The sequence below is a fragment of the Mustela erminea genome, chromosome 1, assembly GCF_009829155.1.
Source record: "Mustela erminea isolate mMusErm1 chromosome 1, mMusErm1.Pri, whole genome shotgun sequence".
NCBI classification, from domain to species: domain Eukaryota; kingdom Metazoa; phylum Chordata; class Mammalia; order Carnivora; family Mustelidae; genus Mustela; species Mustela erminea.
Window position 1 is genome coordinate 180222002 of NC_045614.1, and position 22665 is coordinate 180244666.

Sequence of the window (22665 nt, forward strand, 5' to 3'; positions counted from 1 at the left end):
GTGAAAAACATGAAGTAAAACTCTCTTTGTTGTTCTACGGATAACAAGAAGTTAAAGGATATTTTTCTTGTTCCCTAGAATTTAGCCCAAAGCTGAAATTGGAAGGTAAAAAGAACCAATACGTAAGTTTATAAATCCAACGATAAGGCTCTGTAAGTTTCAATAAGTTGTTAAAGCTAGTCATACTCCTGCAGGGCATACAGAGAAGATCCCAAAGTTAACCCTGTGCTAAAGACTGAATGTTTTTGTCTCCACCAAATTCTTTATGTTGAAACCTGATCCCCAATGTGATGGTGTTAGGAGATGGGGCTTTTGGGAAGTGATTAGGTCATGAGGGTAGAACCCTCATGAATGGGTTTAGTACCCTTAAAAAAGACACCCTCCCACCCCAAAAGAGACACCCGAGAGAGCTCCCTCTTCCTTTCCTCCATGGAAGGATTAGAAGAAGGGAAAATACAGCCATCAGTAAACCAGGAAACAAGCTCTCTACACACTGGATCTGTGAATACTTTGATCTGCGACTTCCTAGCCTCCACAACTGTGAGAAGTAAATTTCTGTTGTTTGAAGGCCACTCAGTCTGTGGTTCTTTGTTAGAGCATCTTCAGCGAAGATGCCTCATTATACCCTCCCCTCACATTTGCAATTGAGAGGAAACCAGTAAATTTCCTAGTGAGCAAAACTGAAGGAGGTACAGACACAGCCCTGAGACTAAATGCCTCCTTAAATATTTTGCTCTAGGTTTCTTTACTAGTTGGGTATTGGTTTGGCCTATAGACTCAATGCTACGTCTGTGGGATACACAAATGGGGAAAGCATAAATAGAGAGAGGAAGGGAGAGGGTGGTACGAAAGAGATGGTGAAGAAGGGGTGGCAGCAGGGGAGCCTGAAAGCCCATAATTTGGCAAGCTAGGGTTGCAGAGTTCCTGTGGGTCAAGTGGAGGTCTGGGATGACATTTAGGTCTATGCTGTCGTCTTCCGCCATTCCTCCTGTTCCACAGATCCTTCTGCTTCTGGAGTTGGCTTACTCTGTGAGCAGACTTCATGGTGCAGTATTGGCAGGATGTCTTACATACAGAATCGTCCAGATTTTCCTTCTGACCTACAGGAAATATGCAACCTCACGATGCTAAACAGTGGGTTGGAGTCTCCACTGTCACCGCGCCATCAGTCCCAGTGCTTTGTACATGGATTATTTTTAAAGTTCCTATCACAAACTTTCTGAACTCTGTGTCAGTTGATATCAGTACTGTCAATATCCGGGAAAAAAAAAATCTAAAGATGTGTGTCTTATGTATGCATGTACCTAGTACAACATTTTCTCTGACTCATTCAGAGGGTTGCTTTACAGCTAGGCTAAGGTCTCTCTGTTGAGAGCTCCTCAAACATGAAGCAAATAAATATGTGCAGAAATCCCAGAGTTACACAGTGTCTGTATAATTCTTTTAAACAACCAAATATAAATCACAAGAACTCTTGTTTTCCTTCCTGATAACGGTGTTTCCTTGGGATCCTATAAAAGCAGAGTGCCATTCTGTTATCAGACAGTTGCCACAGAATATGTACTTGTCAATTCCATGTCTGACAAAGAATATCTTTCTGTTAGCTCTCTGGGATTTGACAGAGCTATGCTCTGTATAGTACGACTTGCTTCATCAGCAGCATGAGCCGTAGCACCGAGTGGCATCTGCTAAAGCAGTGAATGATGACAAATTTGACATATGTTTTGAAACACCTTAGTAATCTCACCCTTTGTCTTCTTTAACTTGTCTAGATTAAAACTTCCTTTATGTCACTCCTTTGTGTCACTCGGAGTGAAGGCATCTGAAAGACTGCCAGAAGCAGAGGTCAAGTCACACCCCAGCTGGGCATCTCCTTTGTAAAATTTCACAGTTTGGAGGAATGCCGAAAGCATTGCTTAGTTCATACACAACAGAATGATAATAAAAAGCTGGAGTACCCAGCAGTTCAACAAGTGTAGCACCCCAAATGGTAGAGTCCCAAGGACTTGGAAAGAATGTTTTGCTAGCTAAATGAGGATGGGTGATAAGGACCACTGCCTTGACTCCTCTTACTGAGCATCAGGTTTTTTTTTTTTTTTTTTAATTACTGCCAATCCTATTCACAGCCATTCAGAAAGTCATTATCACTATCAAAGATACTTTTAAACCGATGATTTCTATATAATGATATATGTTATGTTATATAACATATATGTTATATATGTTATATAACATATATGTTATATATGATGCACTTTTCATATTTCAAGAACTTAAAATCTAAGAGAACAGTAATGATGTAGTACAAGACAATTCGGAAAGCTATGTTGAATGAAGTTAATACCTCTTCTTTGATAGCATTCAGTTGCAGGGCTACCAAATCAGCAAAACTGATACTTTTTCTGTACACTGGGAAGTGTAGGAATTAGTAAGGGTGATAATCTGGCAGCATTTAACTTCATTTGTGTGTATGCATGCATGTAAGTAGCTATTTGGAATTTCAGAAAAACTATGGACTCATAACATTCAGGTTGGTCTACTTATAGCTATATTTTGTTTTTAAAACAGAATTTTTTTTTATAATTTTGTTTATAAAACATTTGTGTAATTCGTTATCTTATTTTGATACAACAATTTTGAAATTTTAAGGAGTCCAAGAATAGCTCTTTTGTGGTAAATGAGACAGCGATACAAAGATGTTTGCAGACTTTACCAAGACGATGCTACTAATAAGAGGCTCAGGGAGTATTAATTCATTGAACTTTCATTTGCTTATTAAATATGCATTTGTTGATTTTTTTAAACCTTATTTTAGTTTGTAGTCACTGAGTACACCATAATTAAAGACATGTTCCTTGCCATTCAGAAGCTCATGGGATAGTGAGGGTGGGGGAGATATTTTTATACATAATCTACACATAAATGTAATAAGTTCAACTGTAAATATATACAGATAAGAGCTGTGAGAGGCCAGTAAATTGAATAGAAATTTGTAAGAGACTCTAGGAAGATTTTGTTGAGGATGCAATTGCTAAGTGATTCTTGGTTGAGAAATTCAGAATGGTAGGTTTAGAGATGAAGTTGAAAATGTAGACAGATGCCATATTGTGAAGAATCTTTACACCAGGTTTTATCATTCTTCTACCTCCTTGCTTTTGACAAACCTATTGTCTCTCAAGTACCACCCTCCAATTAAACAATTAAATAAATTATAGAAAATACAGAAAGAACAGTTAAGTAGGAAAATCAGGAAAATGTTGTAGAAATTAATTAAAGAGATAGTTTTAAGAAATAGTTTCTGGAAATGAAAGTGTTAAGAATGACTATAACCACAAAAATTTAATTAAAGATATATGATATAATACAATACAATAATAATAGGAAACTTCAGTACTCCACTATCTATAAAGGAGGCAATCAGTAAGGTAATACATCATTTGAACAACACTAGAATAAATGGAACTAATGGACATATACAGAATGTTTCACCCAACAGCAGAATATATATTCTTCTCGAGTGCATGTAGATCATTCTCCAGGACAGATTACATACTAGGTCACAAAACAAATCTCAACGAATTTAAGAAGACTGAAATCATTCTGGGTATCTTTTCCAATTTCAATGGCATAAAACTACAATAAAAAAAGGAAAAGGAGAAAACCCCAAAATGCATGGAAATTAAACAACACACTCTTGAACAACCATTGGGTCAGAAAGGAAATCAAAAGGGAACTTAGAAACTATCTTGAAACAAATGAAAATAAAACACAACATAACAAAACTTACAGAATACAGCAAAGCAGTTTGAAGAGGGAATTTTATAGTGATAAATGTCTATATTAAAAAATAAGAATGATCTTAATTAAGCGATCTAACTTTACTCCTCATGGAATTAAGAAAGGAAGAGTAAACTAAGCCAAAAGTTAGCAGAAAGAAAGAAATAATAAATATTATTTCAGAAATAAATGAAATAAATAATAGAAAAACAAGAGAAAAAAATCAGTGATTTGGTTTTTTGAAAAGAGCAATAAAATTGACAAATCTTTAGTTAGATTAATCAAGAAAAACAGACATCTCAAATAGATAAAATAAAAAATAAAGAGACATTATTAGTGATGCTCCAGAAATAAATAAAAAAAACCATAAGAGATTACTATAAATAATTGTATACCAGTGAATTGGAAATGTAAAATAAATGGATAAATTCCTACCCACATGCAATAGAATAAGACTGAATCAAGAAGAAACAGCATGAACAGATGAGTAACACATAAGGAAATTGAATCAGAAATAAAAGATATCCTATCAAAGGAAAAGCCCAGGCCTGGATGACTTCACAAGTTAATGCTACTAAACATTAAAAAAATTAATACCATTTCTTCTTAAACTCATCCAAAAACAGAAGAGGAAACACTTCCAAACTCATTTTATGAGGCCACCATTACACCCAATAAAGATACCATAAGGAAAGAAAACTAGAGGCCAATATCTCTGATAAATAGAGATGCAAAAATCTTCAACATAATATTAGCAAACCAAATTCAACAGCACATTCAATAGCACAACAGCCTCAGGCTCTAAGCTCAGTGGGGAGTCTGCTTGAGGATTCTTTCTGTCTCCCTCTGCCCTTCCCTGCACTCAGACTCTCTTTCCCTCCCTCAAATAAATGGATAAATCTAGAAAGAAAGAAAGAAAGAAAGAGAAAGAAAGAAACTAATTTAACCAAGGTAGTGGAGGATACACACACTGAAAACTATAAAATTCTGATTAAAGAAAACGCAGACACAAATAACTGCAAAGACATTCTGTGTTATGGATTGGAAGAGTTAATATTAAAATGTCCATACAACCCAAATCTATAGATTCTATAGATTCAGTACAATCCCTATCAAAAGTCCAAAGTCATTTTTCAGAGAAACAGGAAAAACAATCCTAAAAATTCATATGGACCACAAGAGGTCCTGTGTAGCCAAAGCAATTCTGAGTGAGAAGAACAAAGATGGGGGTATCTTTACTTCTAAATTGCAAAATATATGACAAAGGTAAAATAATCAAAACAGCATGGTACTGGCAAACAGACATACAGACCAGTGGAACAGAAGAGAGAGCCCAGAAATAAAATCCACATATATATTGTCAACTGATCTTTGAGAAAGGTGCCAAGAATACACAATGTTGAAAATGCAGTCTCTTCCATAAATGGTGTTGTGAAAACTGAGTATACATATGCATGAATGAAACTGGGTCCCTATATTATACAGTACAAAAAAATTAGCTAAAACCAGATTAAAAAGACTTCAACGTAAGACCTGAAACACTACACCTTCTAGAAGAAAACATAAGGAAAAATGTCTTTTTGACATTGATCTTAGTGATAATCTTTGATAGGATACCCAAAGTATAAGCAACAAAAACAAAAAATAGGCACATAGGACTATATCAAACTAAAAACTTTCATAGCAAAGAAAACAATCAAGGGAATGAAAAGGCAGCCTAAGGAATGGGAGAAAATACTTGCAAGTCGTCTATCTGAAAAAAGGTTTATATCCAAAATACGTAGGGAACTCCTATAACTCAGTAGCAAAAACAAACAAAACAAACAAAAAAGTTACTAAAAAGTGGGCAAAGGAACTGAATAGACATTTCTCCAAATAAGGCCTACAAAGAGCTGACAGGTATATTAAAAAGTGTTCAACATTATTAATCATCAGGGAAATGAAAATAAAAACCACTGTGATACCAATTCACATCTGCTGGAATGGCTATTATCAATAAGAGAAGAGATAAATTTATTGATGTGGAGAAAAGGGAACCCTAGTGCACTGTCATGGGAATGTAAATGTTGCTGCCACTATGGAAATTGTATGAGGTGCACCTGAAAAATGAAAAAATAGAACTATCATATAATCCAGTAATCTCATTTGTCGGTATATATCCAAAGGAATTAAAATCATAATCTTGTCCATGTTCATTGCTGCACTATTCACAAAACTAAGATCACAAAACAACCCAATCAACAGAGAAATGAATAAAGAACATGACTTTATACACACACACATATACATACACTCACACAAATATATGCATACATGTACATAACACACACATACATATATGTATATACATGTTCTTTATTCATTCGTCTGTCGATGGATATTGGGTTGTTTCCTGATCTTGGTTTTGTGACTAGTGCTGTAATGCGTTTGCTTTAATTCCTTTGGATATGTGAATGTATATACATATACATTTATGCATATACACACAATGGAATACTATTCAGCCTTAGAAAGAAGGAAATCCTGCCATTCACAGCAACATAAATAGATCTGTAGGACATCATCTTAAGGGAAAAAAGTCAGTCAGAAAAGGACAGCTATTATGTGATCCTTTTTATGCGGAGAATCTAAAACAGTCCAACTCAAAAGCAGAGAGTAGAATGGTGATTGCCAGGACCTAATGAGAAAGGGTAAATGGGAAGCATTACCCTTTAAAATCTGCTAAGAGGATAGATCATGTTAAATGTCCTTGTTACTAAAAAATAATGAAGAGGGCAAGATAAAAGTTTTGGTGGCTAGGCTTATGACAGGGATTGTGGCGATGGTTTCACAGATATGTACTTATCTTCAGACACACCAAGTTGTATACATTAAGTATTTATTGCTTTTTATATGCTAATTATACCTCAATAAAGTGGTTTTTTGAAAAAAAGAGAAGTATGGGCACCTGGGTGGCTCAGTGGGTTAAAGCCTCTGCCTTCCGCTCAGGTCATGATCCCAGGGTGCAGCGGTCACAGCCAGTATAGGGCTCTCTGCTCAGCAGGGAGCCTGCTTCCTCCTCTCTCTGCCCGCCTCTCTGCCTACTTATAATCTCTGTCTGTCAAATAAGTAAATAAATAAATAAAATCTTAAAAAAAAAAAAAAGAGAAGTAACTTCTGTAACTTATAGCAAATGAGAGTATGTTTTCTTTTTAGCATTGATTTGGGAATTAAACAAAAATGTATATAAAGCAGCTAATACAGTGTACACATCTTCAAAGATGTTACATACAAAATAGAAAATCTCACATAGGCTCATTTGTTGATTAGGTACAAAGCTACTTTTGTGGTATATCTCCTGAATCTACCCTGGGTCTAGTTTGCATTTGAAATCCATTGGGTTACTCACTTTTTCATTAAAAAGAAATCTCTTCTACTTCTGTGCCAATTCACTTTTTGTTTGATTCACCGAAAATACTCCAAATCTGACAATTTTGATTCATCAAAATCCTGCAAATATCATTTTAAATGTCAGGCTTTTAAGCCTTTCTTGTTTATTATAGCCAGAAGTTTTGTTTTTTTCTTCTAGGTTTTATTTATTTATTTGATAGAGACACACACAGAGAGAGAGAGAGAGAACACAAGCAGGGGGAGTGGGAGAGGAAGAAGCAGGCTCCCCACAGAGCAGGGAGCCCGATGCAGGGCTTGATCCCAGGACCTGAGCCCAAGGAGACCCCAGAAGTTATTTTCTTCCATGCTTTCCCATGACATATTATCTCTACCTTTTGCAGAATTGTATTTTTGTGGCAAATACCACCCATAGGTTGATCCACTTGATACCCTTTTCACCTTCTTTGTCTTCCTCTTCCTTTACCATAGAGGCTGCAAAAATGATGAGCAATGACATCCAGTCAAAGTATCCAAGTGCCATTGCCCCCTCCAGCTTCTTCAAAGTTTTGTGCTTATTTTGACACTTCGAAGATGGAATAGAAAACAAATGTACGTAATTCTTCTTGAATTCTTCCTGAAGTGTCTGCATTTCTCAGGATTTCTCCCTATATAAAAGCCATTTTTAAAAAGATTTATTTATTTATTTGAAAGAAAGAGAGAGAATTTGTTCAGGATGGGCAGGAGAAGGAGCAGTGGGACAGGGAGAGAGTGTCTCAGATGGACTCCCCACTGAGCTCAGAGCTCGACATGGGGCTCAATCTCACAACCCTGAGATCCTGACCTGAGCCGAAACCAAGAATCAGGCACTTAACAGACTGCACACCCAGCTGTCCCTAAAAGCCATTTTTTCAGGTTGCTACATAGGTATGCCAACACTGGAGGCTTGACCATTTCCTTACTAATTACATTGCATCAATTCTGACCTCATTTTTCTGCTTTCTAATGAGTAAGGACAGGAAGAAGGAAATGGATAGTACAGAAGAAGGAGAAAAAAGAATTATTTATTATCTACTTATATATCAGCTACATTCTTATTTGTGGTATCTTTTAGTCACAGATGCCTGTGAAATAGCTTTCATTATTCAGAATTTTACAGAAGAATATATCAAAACTTAGCTAAATAGGCAGTTTTGCTAAAATCACACACTAAGCAATGGTGCTGGGATTGAAGCCCATCAGCTTCTGATACTAATGGTCTCAGTCACTTTGAATTGTACCACACTGCCTTGTTCATACCAGGTTTAAAAAAATCCTTTATTTTTACCAATTAGATCTTATATAGCCTGGTAATCATTTTTTAAAAATGTGACTGAGATTATATCAAAGGTATACTAAAGTATGCTAGAGTTGCCTCCCACTGGCTAAATGTCATTGGGCACATTTCTTCTCACTGAACTGTGTTTGGTGACTTCACGCTGGTAGTTTGGAACTGATTATTTCAGGTGCATTTATATTGTTTGCACTGTGAAGATCGGCAAACTCTACAAATCTGGGCTCGTGTTCTCCCTCCCCCGTTGGTTGAGAAACATTTACCGGAACACCACTAGTCAAAATATTTTCATCCAAAATCATGAAAAGCTTTTAAAAAATAATTTTAACATTAATCTCTTTTATAATTATATATCTTTCAGAGGTGAGTGTTCATGTGTTCACATTTGAAACATTATTGTCATGTCCTTTATGCTTCAAAGACTTCACACTATCACAAAATAAAACCCATCAATTTCCTTTTTCCCCCTTACTTATTCATAGCCCTACCTTGACCCTTTTTAGAATTGCAGTTTTCATGTAGTTGTGCCACAGGTACTGAATCAAGTAGCTTGAGCTCTTGTCTGGAGTGCTTCTTTTCACAACAGATCTCTATTGAATGTCTTGAAAATAATGGAAACATTTGTTCCCTCACTTCCTATCAAGCTACACAATCTTGGAAATGATAAGAAACTTAAACAATGACCCGCATCAGTTTCTAACAGAATACATGTCAACTCCACTTGGCTATACCATCAAAAAGAATAAACAAATCAAGAAATTATCCATCAATATCAAAAGATAGTGACAAAAGAAAAAAGAAAAAAACACTGAAAAATTTTTGGTCCAGGTATAATGGAATGATGTTTAAAGTAGCTAATTAAAAATTAAAGGTGAGCTGATACATTAAAAGGGAATAATATCCAGATTGAGTATCCAGCTTAGGTAAAAATAAAAGCTAGTAATATTTTGCTTGTAAGAAAAATTCAAATATGATTCAGGCCAACAGACTTGAGGCAAACCTAAAGAAAAGAAGGACAATAAGCCTACTATTAAACAAGATGAATTCAATGAAAAAAGAAAGAGAGAAAGTAAATTTCAAATAGGAAAACTAGACAATCACATATCTTTAAGTGTCCAGTACTCAAGCAACACAATATGAAAAACAAAACAAAACAAAACAAAAACAAAACAAACCAACAGTAAGTTGCATATCCACTGGGAAATACACAAATACGATTACAGAGGGAAACTTTAATGGACCTCTATAAATAAGTAAGCAGATTAATCATATAAAATACCAAGAATATAGAAGTGATGAATATAATGCTAAATTTTAGTGCCATACACAGCACGTAATTCACTCTTTCAAGTGTGCAGTGATACTTTACACAAATTAAACATATATAAACCAAAAAGAAAACTTTACATAAGCATCTCAAATAGAAATCATGCTGGCCACATTTTCTAGATGCAATATAATAATAAAAATAAGCATCAGCTGAAAATATTTAAGCACAAAAACCTAAAACTTTGTCACTCATAATGACTCCTTCAAAATAACTTTTAAAGAAGAACATTAGAGTTCAATGGTACACTATTTTTTTGTACTACTGAGAATGATATTAAATGACATTGAATAATTCCTTATAAACATAATTATATTCTATTGTTTTTGCTTAAAATATGAAACAGAAAAATTTTTGGATTCAGAATATATTATAGTCTATTTTAAATAACCAAGGAAATAAAAAACTATTTATATTAACAAGAATTTAGCAAATCAAATTATTAAATAAATTAAATAGAATAAAGATAAATTAATAAAAATAAGTGACTTTTCCGTGAACTAGCCATAACCATAAGAAGACGTGGTAAGAAATAATCATAAGTCATACTAATATTCCATAACATAAAATACCCAGGAAAAGCCCAAAGAAGAGATGTAAAGAACCCATGAGAAGTCAATTATGAAACTTTATTCACAATATGAAATAAGTCCTAAATAAATTGAGAGATACCATATTACTCCATGGGAAATCCAGTCAGTCCTTTCTCATTAAATGTACTCAAGATGCTTATTTCAATAAAAACCTTAACTTTTTTGATATCTCGGAAAATTGCTCACACTCATTAAGGGGGAACAAACAGGAAAAATACACAAAATTTTGGAGAAGAATGAGAGAAAACCCTTGCTAAAAACAGTAGCTTAAATAATACACAATTCACAATAACTAAAAGTAGCTCAGGTACTACAGCAATCGAGAGGCCGCAATGAAATAGAACTGATCACTGCAAACAGAAACATCTAGAAGATGAGAGATTTAATATTTCATACCAGTGAAGATAGAATAACTTTTCAAAACATGGTGTTAAAACAATAGGGCACCTCTTCAGAAAAAAAGGTCATACATGATATATAAAAATGAATTGAAGTTTGATCAAAGAGTTAAACAGAAAATAAGATAATAAAAATTGGAAAATATCAACATATATCCCACTGATCTTGGGATGGAAAGTGTAGATGGAAAGTTGTGATGGAAACTTTTGGTTTCATGAGACTAAGACTAAAGTAAAAAATTGAAATTTCAAACCACATAAAATTTCAAACCACATAAAATAATTACTATGGGACAAGGTCAAAGGTATCAATCAACAAAGGGAAAAATTTGTATGATGTAACAAACAAGGCTTTGGAAAAACACAAATATGTCCATACTAAAAGCAAAAAAAGCACAGATAGATAATTCAGAAAGAAGAAATTCAAATGTCTATAAAAGTAAAAAAAAAAAAATTATATTCAACTTTACAGGTCATCAAAGGAAAAATACACCAGTATCAACAAGAGTTGAGATATATAATTTTGGGTATCAATTCAGCAAAAGTTTGTTAAGAACTAAGATATAATACCCAATTCTTGTGAGAATGTGGTGATAGAATTCTGGAGATTTTTTTTTTCCTTTAAATAGTTTTATACATTCATGTTTTCAATAACGAGGAAAATGTTATTAGAATAAAATCACATTTTTGTATATGGAAGCAGCTGTAAAGTAGTATGAGAGAAAATACTTTTCAGTTTTAAGTGTTAATTTTGCGATTCATTTTTGTTTTAAACCTAACAATGAAAATGATAAAATATACCTTAAAAAGAATCCAGAGGAGGATGTAGTTTTTTCTCAAATATTTCAGGGTTAAAAGGCAACATACTCTATAGCTGGGAGATGAATGGACCAAGGTGAGATGTGGATTTGTGTCCCCGGTCCCCTGCCCCACCCCCATGCCACTCTCACCATTTAGGATAAACCATTTAAGTCTCTGGGCTTCACATCCTTCTTCCGTAAAATGGGGATAATCATTCTTGTCCGGATATGAAGATAAAATATAATAATACATTGGAAGGCAACATTAAAAGCTATCAAACGGTTTATTCTCAAGCCATTCTGATTGTACTCATGGAATTATGTATCTAATGTATCTAATTTTGTCAATTTTTCTTCTACTCAGTTAATTTGTGTTCGGGGCAGGAGCATTCCTTTTACATTCCATTTTCGTTTTGTGAGTCCAATACCACTTTTTGTATGCTATAGTTAATCATACATTTATTCATTCCTGAAATGCTTCCTTACTTTTTCACTGTGAATTCTACATATTTGTATCTTACATTCAATGAGATGATTTTCCAAAAATCTAATGTTCTAACATGTGATACTGGTTTTAATGTAACCTTCAGCCAATGCAGAATTACTGTCTGTCTACAATTTTACAATGGTGGAAACACTTGTAAACTTTTTAGAAAGTGCAACAATCGACAGATTTTCTCCACTTGGGTCCTAAGGTAAGAATGATATTTAATGAAAATCACAAATGTTTTACATGACAGAGTATATAGAGAGGATATGCATAGAAAGCAAGCTTGCAGAGATTTTTGCTAAATCTTGGTAACCTTCTTTAGGACAAAACTGAAGTTTGTCACAGCTTTAACCTACTCATTTGAAAACCCTTTCCAGAATTATGCCTAGGAAGGGAAGAATGTGTGTTTCTCTCTTCTGCTATGTCTCAGGACTAATAATGGTGGTTAATTGAACTTAATCAGGAAAAAAAGGGGAAAGAGGGAAAAGAAAGGTCCATAGATGGATTTGAGAGAAAATGGTTCTTTGAGCATTTAAAATTCAAGCTATTTTTCTCAAAACAGGAAGGGTCAAAATTGCACAGTCTAGACTTCAGTTATGCAAGTAAGAAGAGAGAGATCCATTGCTTTTACTTCAACTAGAATTATAAAGATTGAAGGGTCCTTGCCTTGTCAAGCACAGCTGCCAAGATGCCAAAGAACAGCTAAAAAATGCCTCGAATTATTAGTGCTGTGTTGCAGAGGGGGCACTGGGCAATACGCAGACAGAATGTTGAAATGACCACTTTCCAAATTGGGAACTCATTATTTCAAACATTATTTAATAAGAAGTTATGAAAATATGTGGCTAACCTATTCAACATTACTGATAGCACCTCACTAAACCACCCCTGCTTGTAAGCATGAGCCAAATCAGTCTTTTCTTGATACTGTTTCAGCTATTGATGCAGTAGGCAGGACACCTGCTTGCTCTGGCAACTGGAAAACAAAATCATACTTTATAAACTTCTTAAGATATGACAAATGCCTCAAAATGTGAAGTGTTGCAAGATTAAAAAAAAAAAACAACATGATTCTAAAATTAGGGCTTTTGACAGCTAGGTATTTGCACATAACCTTGAGTGCTTTAGTGTATATACTGGTTTCTACTTTGATAAAACCTCCATCTCAAAGGCGATTTTATTCTATCAGTTCTCACCATGTGTGAATACTCTGATATATACTAATTATAAGAGGGAGAAATAAAAAAAGAGAGGAAAGATGCAAGGTGAACTGGAAACAAAGACCTCTTCAATAGCGAAGAGGCAGAAATTTGCAAAAGATGAGTGAGTATCAATAATTCCTGGTTTAACTGAGATAGTTTCATTCAATGTTGGCTGATATTGTTTTGAAATAGATGAAAAATTGATATAATGTAACCACATATTGTCCACTTCATAAAAAAATAGAGCAACTACAGCAATGTCAATTTATATTGTATAAAAAAGCAAATGTAGTTGAACACTAAAGTGGGTTATTGAGGGAAGTTATATAATATTCTTTCCTTGAGGTTTCATTATGTAAGAAAACAACCATCTGTCTTGGAGATTGTGGGTATAGAAGATTACGTTAGGAAGGTTCTCTGAATTTTTCAGCTTTTTAATTTTGTGAAGTGGTTCGAAAGAGTGAAATGCCATAGAGAGAGACATCATTGAATAGAGAAAGATGTTTTTGAGATGATTTTTCAAAAATCAGTTCTACCCAAGGGTATTTGTGAGGTATTCAGGGCCATGTTTTCTTTACGGGAGCTTTCTAGAGTGACAGGGGAGTTAGAGAAGTCCCCCTGATGCCCTTGGTGCCAAACACTATGGTTCATCCAGTTAGGGGCAATAGAGATGAAAAAGCCTCAATTCTGGCATCCAAGGACTCACTGGTCTAATTGGAGAGAAGACATATAAATAAATAAACTACAAATAGCCTGGTGAGTTCAGCATAGAAGCTTGCAAAAGGTTCATAACCAGGGATCGGGAGTGAGTTGTTTTCTGGCTAAAGAAAGGGTCTGGAAAGGAAAGCAAATAAATCTGAATTTTGGCAAATGACTAAGAATCTTCCAGGTAGATGGGAGGACATCCAGAGCTAAGCGAAGAACAGAGAGGAAAGCCTCAAGTGTGAGCTGAATGTGATGTGAGAAGTTCCCTACCGCTGAAGCATAGCTCGCAGGTGGGCAACGTAGAGTGGTGGGAAGGAAGCTGGAGCAGAAATCCAGGTGAACCAGGGCTAGAAGGGGGAGCTAAATAGCTTGGCTTGTTGCCAGAAGGAAATGGGAAACCATCAATGTATTTTAAGCATAGGACAGAACTAATCTTTAAAATTAATTTGTTGACAGTAGGGACAAACAACTCATGGGGACAAGGCTTGGTCCAGGGATATGAGGTTAAAAGTATTTAAAAAGGTCCTGACCAGGCATATTGAGTTAAAGTAAGTTTACGGATGATCAGGAAAGTAGATTCAAGGGACCCATCAGACTGATTGAGTTTGCCTGGTATGCAGAAAAATTTTACAAAAGGAATCTGGGAGTTTCTTCAATAGGATATGGAATATAAGAGACTTCTACATTTAGGGGAGAAAAAAGATGTGTTTAATTGTGAACCTGTTGACCGGACCTAGATGTCATCTCTCTGTCCCTATGGTGATCTCCAGGTGTATAGCTTAGTGAGTAGCTTTGGGCTGGATATGTTCAAGAGAGGGAAATTTTCCCAAGTCCAAGTCCCACTGGGGCTATACAACATGACTTCATTTGCACTAGTAATGGCATTAAATAACACTGTCTCATAAAGTGAGGAATTCACTTTTTAGTGTTCTTTCCTTTTGGATGAATCTCTTGAGAGAGTTGCAGTTTGTTGAAGATTTGTTTTTAACTTTTTCTATCTCCCTTATAAGCAGAGGGGAAGTTGGCCTCAGGCTCAAGGCTTTTAACTGGCAATAAACACCTGATTAAAATTTAATAACATTGCTACCTTTTCTGTTGTTGTATTACATTTCTTAATCATTGCCTATTATTTGTGAAATAATATTGATTTTACACTAACTACAGTGATAAAATAATAATTTATTTTTATTTTAAGATGTGATTCAAATTAAAGAGAAATTATGTAAAGAAGAAATAATGTAGTGTGAAAGTATGGAAAACTCATGAAGATAGTATGTATTGGGACTTGGATACAGCAAAAGAGAACCATTAATAAGCAATGTTAGAACTGAGATTCGTTCACTTTTGAAATAACTAGGACCATTATCTCATTTGGAGGTAACTGAAAACATAGTAGGTAATAGTATTATTTTATAAGAATGTGTAGGAAGGATTCCTGATACTTACAGATGCACTTCAGTGAGTCTCTTAACTGACAAAAATTATCTGCAAATATTTCTACCTAAGTGCATTAGTTTTCTGGGAAGAAATACCATAGTTGTTTGTTCCTTTTTGTTTTTAGATTCTCAAAGGGATCTTTGACCAAAGGAGAATAAGAAAAATGACAGTGAATGCAGAAGAGAGCCAAGGATAGACAGTGGAAGAGGATCACCAAATGAATGGAGAAGTAAAATTCAAAGACAAAGAAACTGGACCAAGAGAGTGCTGTCACTAACTTTCTTCAAGAGCAAGAAAGTTATCTTTGAGTCTAATGAAGAGAAGGCATGGATGGTTAATCGTTAACTTTGTCAATTACTCCTACATAGTTTAGCAAGCTAAGGTTTCAGTGATCAGTAGCCTCTGGTTTAAAGGTATGATGACCATGGCCACAGGAATTTCAGGGGGTGGTAGGGGTGGAAGTCAGGCTACAGTGGGAAAGGAGTTAATGGGAGGAGAAGAGATGGTGGAGAGAAATAAAATTTGGTTTTATTCTAGAAGCTGGCTAAGAAAAGGAGTGAATAGGACTAGATATAAGGGTTTTTCAGGATCATGACAGTCTTTTCTGTTTGCTTGTTTTAAAGATGAGAGTGATATGATCTTAATAAATTTATTCGATGGAGTCATTAAGTAAAGAAGTTAAAGTTGAAGGTGATAAAAAGAATGAATAATGAAGCAAGGTTCAGATTGGAATGGGGCAATTGTAGGATCCAGAGCAGCAGGGGAGTTCGGCTTGACTGTAGGATTGGATCGGAGGAGAGTAGCTAAGCAATTTAATACACAAGAGTCATAAGAGGGGAGGGAGCTTCATTCCTGAGAGTGTCTGAATTCCTAGTAAAAAAGAATCATCCTGAGAGCACAGGGGCAGGGACAAGATAGAGTTATGAAAAGGGTGGCAAGCTATGCTCAGGCTACTTTGGAGAAGTAGAGAGAATCCCAACCATTGGTTAAAAAAAAAAAATGCCAACCAATGGTAAGAAAAGCTTTGATGGGAGGTTAAGTGTCCAAATGACATTAGAACTAAGACTTTACAGTAGTATCAATTAGAAGAGCTTATACAAATGTCCGAGGCAGCACTTAGCTCTAGGAACGTAGGAGGCTGACCAAAGGACTGATACAGGTCTGGGACTTTGTAGGAGAAGGCATGTCCCCATTCCTAGTGTTGCTAGTTCTCTCCCTCACTAGGTTCTGGAATGCTATCCCCTACCAACTATTAAATGACTTTGCTCCCGTAGTTTTCTCTCTCTCTCTCTCTCTTTTTTTTTTTTTTTCAAAGATTTTTTGTTTATTTATTAGACAGACAGAGAAACAGCAAGAGAGGGAACACAAACAGGAGGAGTGGGAGAGGGAGAAGCAGACTCCCCACTGAGCAGGGAGCCCAATGTGGGACTCACTCCCAGGACCAGGGACCAGGGACCAGGACCCTGGGTTCAGGACTTGAGCCAAAGGCAGACGCCTAGTGACTGAGCCACCCAGGGGCTCAGTTCTCTCTTTTTTAAATCAGCTTTTCTGGGGTGCCTGGGTGGCTCAGTTGTTAAGCAGCTGCCTTCGCCTCAGGTCATGATCCCAGGGTCCTGGGATCGAGCCCCACAAGGGACTCCCTGCTCAGTGGGGAGTCTGCTGCTTTCTCTCCCACTCCCTCTGCTTGTATTCCCTCTCTTGCTGTCTCTCTCTCTGTCAAATAAATAAACAGAATCTTTAAATAAACAAATAAATAAATAAATAAAATCAGCTCTTCCTTCTGCTGGTTCATTCTCATTGGTCTAATTCCATTTAAGTCCCTATTTTAAAAACAAATCTCCATGGCCTGCTCTGGCTACTTTTAATCCTCTTCCTGAAAGAGCCATTTTCTACAGAGTTTTCACTTCCTCACCTCCCATTCTTTCCTTTATCCTCATTAATATACTTTAAAAATTAATATACTTTGAAAATCTTTAATATACTTTGAAAATCTTTTCACCTTAGTACACAGAAAGCTGCCTTAATAATTTTAACAGCTGGATAGTAATCCACTGAATGAATGTACATAGTTTATTTGGCTTGTTTTCTATTCACAGGTATTTATTGCATTCAATTGTTTACCTGTATAAAAAGCTGCAGGGAGTAACTTGGAACATTACTGATCTTTCCTAAGTGCAAATATATCTGTAAGATAAATTCCTTGGACTGGAATCACAAGGTCAACAGTCTTTGTTCAATCTTTATCGGTCAATCTTTTATCACTACCATTTCAACTGAAATAGCTCTTATCAAGGCCAAATAAAATTTCAAGGTAATTCTGTGCTTTTTTTTTTTTTTTTAATTCTGTGTCTTCATATAACTTAACTCTTCTGCAGCATTGGACATGGCTGATTCTTATTTCTTCCTTCTTAAAAATACTTTCTTCCTCTGGCTTCCATGACTTGACGTTCTTTCGCATTTCCCCCTATCTCACTGACTGCTCCTTCTAGTTTCCTTTTCTGGCTCCTACTCTTTCCAGTGTCCATGTTTTGGATTGTTCTAGAGCTCTTTTCTCAGTATGATGCTTTAAATACATTTTCTCCTCAAATCATTTCATAAAGCCCCATTGTTCTAAATACCATTTACACAGTAGTGACTTACACATTTTAATCTACAGCTCTGACTTTTCCCCTGAGCTCCATCCCAACTTCTCTTGTGATGCTTGCCTCTGAAGATCCACTCAGCTGCTCAAAACTTAACTGCTTGTCCTTATTCTTCCCATGTCAGTTGGTGACAACTGCACTCTTTCAGCTTCTCTGATCATATATCCAGGCATGAACCTTGATTTCTTTCCTTCTGTCAGCAACCACATCTCATACGTCATGAAGTCTTGTCACCTTTACCTCTAAATATATCCAAGGTTTGGCATATCCACTGCTATCACTCTAGTCAAACATGAAGCTAGGCAACTAGTAGCTTCCTAATAGCCTCCTTTCTTTTCCTCTTATCTTTAAAAATTTATTTCAATACAATAGCAAAAGGGTCCTGGTAAAACTGTTTCCCAATAGAAATGCTTTAATGGCCTCCTATAGTACATAGAAGAAAACAGAAACTCCATACCATGGGTTAAAAGGCCACCTATTACTTTTGAGAGAAGGAAACACCATCAAGAAGTTGGAGAAATTGTCAGGTCAATACAGTCACCTCGTGTGAATACTTATGTAGACTCATTGATATGAATTTTGCTTCTTTATGTTTGGTCCTAGGCTCTGACATTTCTCTTTGCACCTTTTCAAGTGGAAGTAAAAATTTCTCTCTTTTTTCCCTCCTTTTTGAATATTTATTTATGTGTGTGAGAGACAGAGAGAGAGCAGGAGAGGGAGGGAGGGACCAAGGGAGAGGAGGAGAGAACCTCAAGCAGAGTCCCTACTGAGCACGGAGCCCCACGCAGGGCTCCATCTACCCCTGAGATCAAACCCAGTCCAAAACCAAGAGCTGGGCTGTTAATGGACTACACCACCCAGGCACGACTCCAGTGGAAGTAATGACTTCCATTACAGATGCTAATTCTGAGTTTCCCTACTGCACTTCAAGAGTTCATCACTTTTAGAGAAGAAGTGAGTATTTCTTGTCTGTCTAATTTAAGGCTGAGGGAATGGAAAAGCAAGGTTTCCCACTGTCGGGTATGGAGCTATGGTTCTATATCAGATCACTACATCTATTTCCCTATGGGTCTCAGGACTCCACCACCTAAGGATTATTAGTGCTTTCGGTTAATAGCAATCAGGAAGCAACAAACTACATCTTGTTTACTCTGCCTCAAACAGTATTCCTCCCACTTCTTAAATTCATATTGAAAAAATAGAAAAGAGAGAGAATCCTGCCATGGCATTTCAAATATTACCATATCCATGTTGTTTTACACTAGCCATTTATTACTAATATACTAGAAAGTGCCCTTTAAAAATCTTTGTAGTGATTTCAGTAATAAATAAAAAGACACCATACTTAGTAGATAAGAAAATTCAAACTATCACTCCTCTCATTTCCAGTTAAGAATTATGTTGTAGGGGCGCCTGGGTGGCTCAGTGGGTTGAGCCGCTGCCTTCGGCTCAGGTCATGATCCCAGAGTCCTGGGATCGAGTCCCACATCGGGCTCTCTGCTCAGCAGGGAGCCTGCTTCCCTCTCTCTCTCTCTCTGCCTGCCTCTCTGTCTACTTGTAATCTCTGTCAAATAAACAAACAAACAAAAAATTAAAAAAAAAAGAATTATGTTGTAATTTTGCAAGTCTTTTAAAAGAGATATGCACCCAATTCTAGACTACCCCTCCCAAATTTTGCTAAGAAAGTTGTGGTGTATTATTTTTATTAGCAGCTTTATGAGTCTTTATAAGAACAATATGCTTAAGAACTTTATAAAATGAGTTAAATAATACATTTATTTATTTAAAACTGAAAAGGCTGCTTTTACAAATGTGCTGTTGCTCAATCCCAGACATCTATAAAACTTACCTAATGAGATGAACTCTCAAAACTTGAATTATTCTTTAAATCTTCCTCCCAACAGAGCTCTTTAAATATTGTTGAAAGGGAACACACCCTTGATATAACTTAGCTCTGTAATAAGCCTCAGAGGACAGGCTTGACAGAAGATTCATACTGACCAAAGGAGGTGTGGGAAAATATATTAAAATATCTTGGACAAAATAAGTTGCTTTTCACATCTGGGAACTCCTAAGCTGATACCAGGCAAGCAGAACATTTGTTCTAGAAACATCTGAGTTTAATGAACAATCTACCTAAATCATCGAAAAATACTTCTGATTGGGAAGAGTGAATAACTACTTTCATTACCAAAACCAACTGACACACAGATTTGAATGGGGTGGAGAGGAGCAGGAACTACACTTGCCTTGTAGGAGACACACGGTGATGATGCTCAAACCTGCCTAAGAGTTAGTCTGGAGAGGGGGGGAAGGAAAAGAGGAGGAGGAACAGCTATTGTAAGCCCAGAGGGATGGAGGCTTCCTCAGGTTTGCTCTGGCTCTTCACTGACAGTCCAACTCCCCAGTGAAAACCAGCTGAGAGTCCAGTTCTCCTTCGTCAGCAAATACATGGACGAAAGGGGCAACTCAAACCTAATGATTTAGATTTTTGACCACCAAATCAAATTTCAAAGATTTGTATATAAATGGAACCAGAGTGAAACCCATCTTGAACTTGGTCCATTTTCCTGGCTTTTGGTATAGCACGCCCACTAAAATTTAGTCAAACGGCAGTGATTACGTAGATATTCCAGAAAAAAAAAAATGGTACGAGTGGCCGATGACTCTTCCTCCTTCTGTGGTCTTAAATGTTCACTGAACTAATCCGCTTAACTGTATTACAATGGTCAAAGCGTCAGGGAAATACTTTACATGCAGAAAACGAAGTCTTCTCAAGGCTTCTTCCAAAGTGCGTGGAAGTGCATCCTCAGCTCTCATCCAGTGCGCTATCGGGGACGCCTCTTTCGTGCAAGTGGAAATAACCCAAAAGCCCATTCAGCATTTGAGGCACCCCAAATGCTCCTCTCCGTATAGATTGCCTCCTCATCTCCTGCGTTTCATTTCCTAACTTTCCCGGCGCACAGATGCCGCTTTCCAAGCCCCTTCGGGGACCGGAACCCTATCAACCCCCACTCAGACCCCCTTTCTCTTTTGCTCAACCGCCCCCCTGAACAAGGCGCCTTCCTTCATCGGACAGGACCTGCCTCCGCCCAGACACCTTGCGGCCGCGAGGTGGAAGCTTTCTCCTGCCCTTCACCTCAGTGGTTCGCACCCGCGGGAAATCAAGTTAGAAAACTGCAACCTTTCCCCCTCCCCGATCTAAGCCTCCCCCCGGCTCCTCACATTTCTCTAACCATCTTCCCCAGAATCACCCCAGCGGAGGAAGGATTCGAAGACTCTACTGTCCTTCCCGTGCTGAATTCTGGCGGGTTCCCGGTCTCTCCCCACCCTACCCGCTCCTCAAGGTAGGAGCGCCGCAAGCCTGCGCGCGAAGTGGGGTGTCGCAGACTCCGTCGGCCACCCCTCGCCCTTGGGCCTAGGGCGCGCCCCTCCCTCCCAGCCCCGAGCACCCGCTCCGCCCAGGACCACTCCTGCTCCCCGCAACTTCGCCCCCAAGGGAGCGGAGGTTGCGGGCTGAGTGGGGAAGGGCAGTTCTTGAATTCCAGCGCTGCTCGATCACCCCAAAGAACTGTCGGAAAGGAATCAGGCTCCAGCCCCGCCGGGCTTCCTGGCCCTCCCGCCGAGGACGGACACTGCCCCGGGCTCCCCCGCGCCGCTTCCCCACTTGCGCGCCAGGCTCCGGCGCGACCCGCACACTCACCGGGAGCGCTGCCCCGCTGCAGTCCGGAGCCAGGAAGGCGGCGCTCCGGGTCCGGGGGAGCGAGGGGGGCTGCTGCCGTGCGGGGCGACGGCCGCCGCCGGGCGGAGAGTGGCGCGTCCGGGCCGCTCTCTGGGCCGCGGGCGGGCTGCGCGCTGCGGGACTCGGGCGCCGCGCCCGGCTGGGTCCGGAGCGCGGGCGGGCCGTCGCCAGACGCTCGCCACCACCCCTAACGCTCCTTTCTTCTTGCCTTCATCTCTTCCTTCAACACCCCTTTCTCGTTTCGCTTCGCTCACTTTTCCCCCTTCCTCCCTCTTCTCTCAGCCGTCTCCTCCCTCGCCTTGCACTGGTGCGTGGTGGAGGGCGGGGGAGGGAAAAAGTCCCGTCTCTTTAACTTGAGTGATACCTTGGAGATGATCGCTTCACGGAATCTGGAAATGACGTGAGCACCTTTCCGAAAACATCTAGAATAAAACGACTTCAGTCTCCTTTTCCTTTTGGTTCTCTCTGGAGGACGGTGCTGTCTCTCTCTTTTGATGGAGTGGCTAGGAAGGAGGTGAGGTCAGATAAGGAAAACGAAGAGGGAGCTAGAGGCAGCAGCCTTCACAAGTGGGATTGAGAACCACCCTTTGAGTGGGCCCAGAGATCTGTTTATCCACAATTTCACAGTTTCACAATTTCACATTTCCTCAAAAAATGAGGTAGGGCGAAGGATGACAGAGGAGATAGGCAGGGTAATGGGACCTGAGTTTATTCAGGGCTTTATTCTAAGGCATCCATTGTGGTTTATTCTCCACTTTCTTAGAATACATCTCTAGTGTTTGGATCCGGATGTGACCTTGAGAAAATACTTGGCTTTTTCTGTTGCTGGCTTAAAATCATTTTTCCAGACTAA

General features: G+C 38.0%; 1 protein-coding gene across 2 annotated transcripts in view; it reads right to left on the reverse strand.

Moving 5' to 3' along the window:
- The window catches only part of HTR1F (5-hydroxytryptamine receptor 1F), a 145011-nt gene extending 123136 nt beyond the window's left edge, over window positions 1–21875 (reverse strand). Inside the window, exon 1 of one of the 2 annotated variants that reach the window (XM_032352010.1) lies at window positions 21774–21875. The gene's annotated coding sequence lies outside the window, so the exon portion shown is untranslated. The remainder of the gene's footprint in view (window positions 1–21773) is intronic. The other variant, XM_032352030.1, reaches the window with a different exon arrangement.
- Between the last annotated feature and the right edge of the window lie 790 nt (window positions 21876–22665).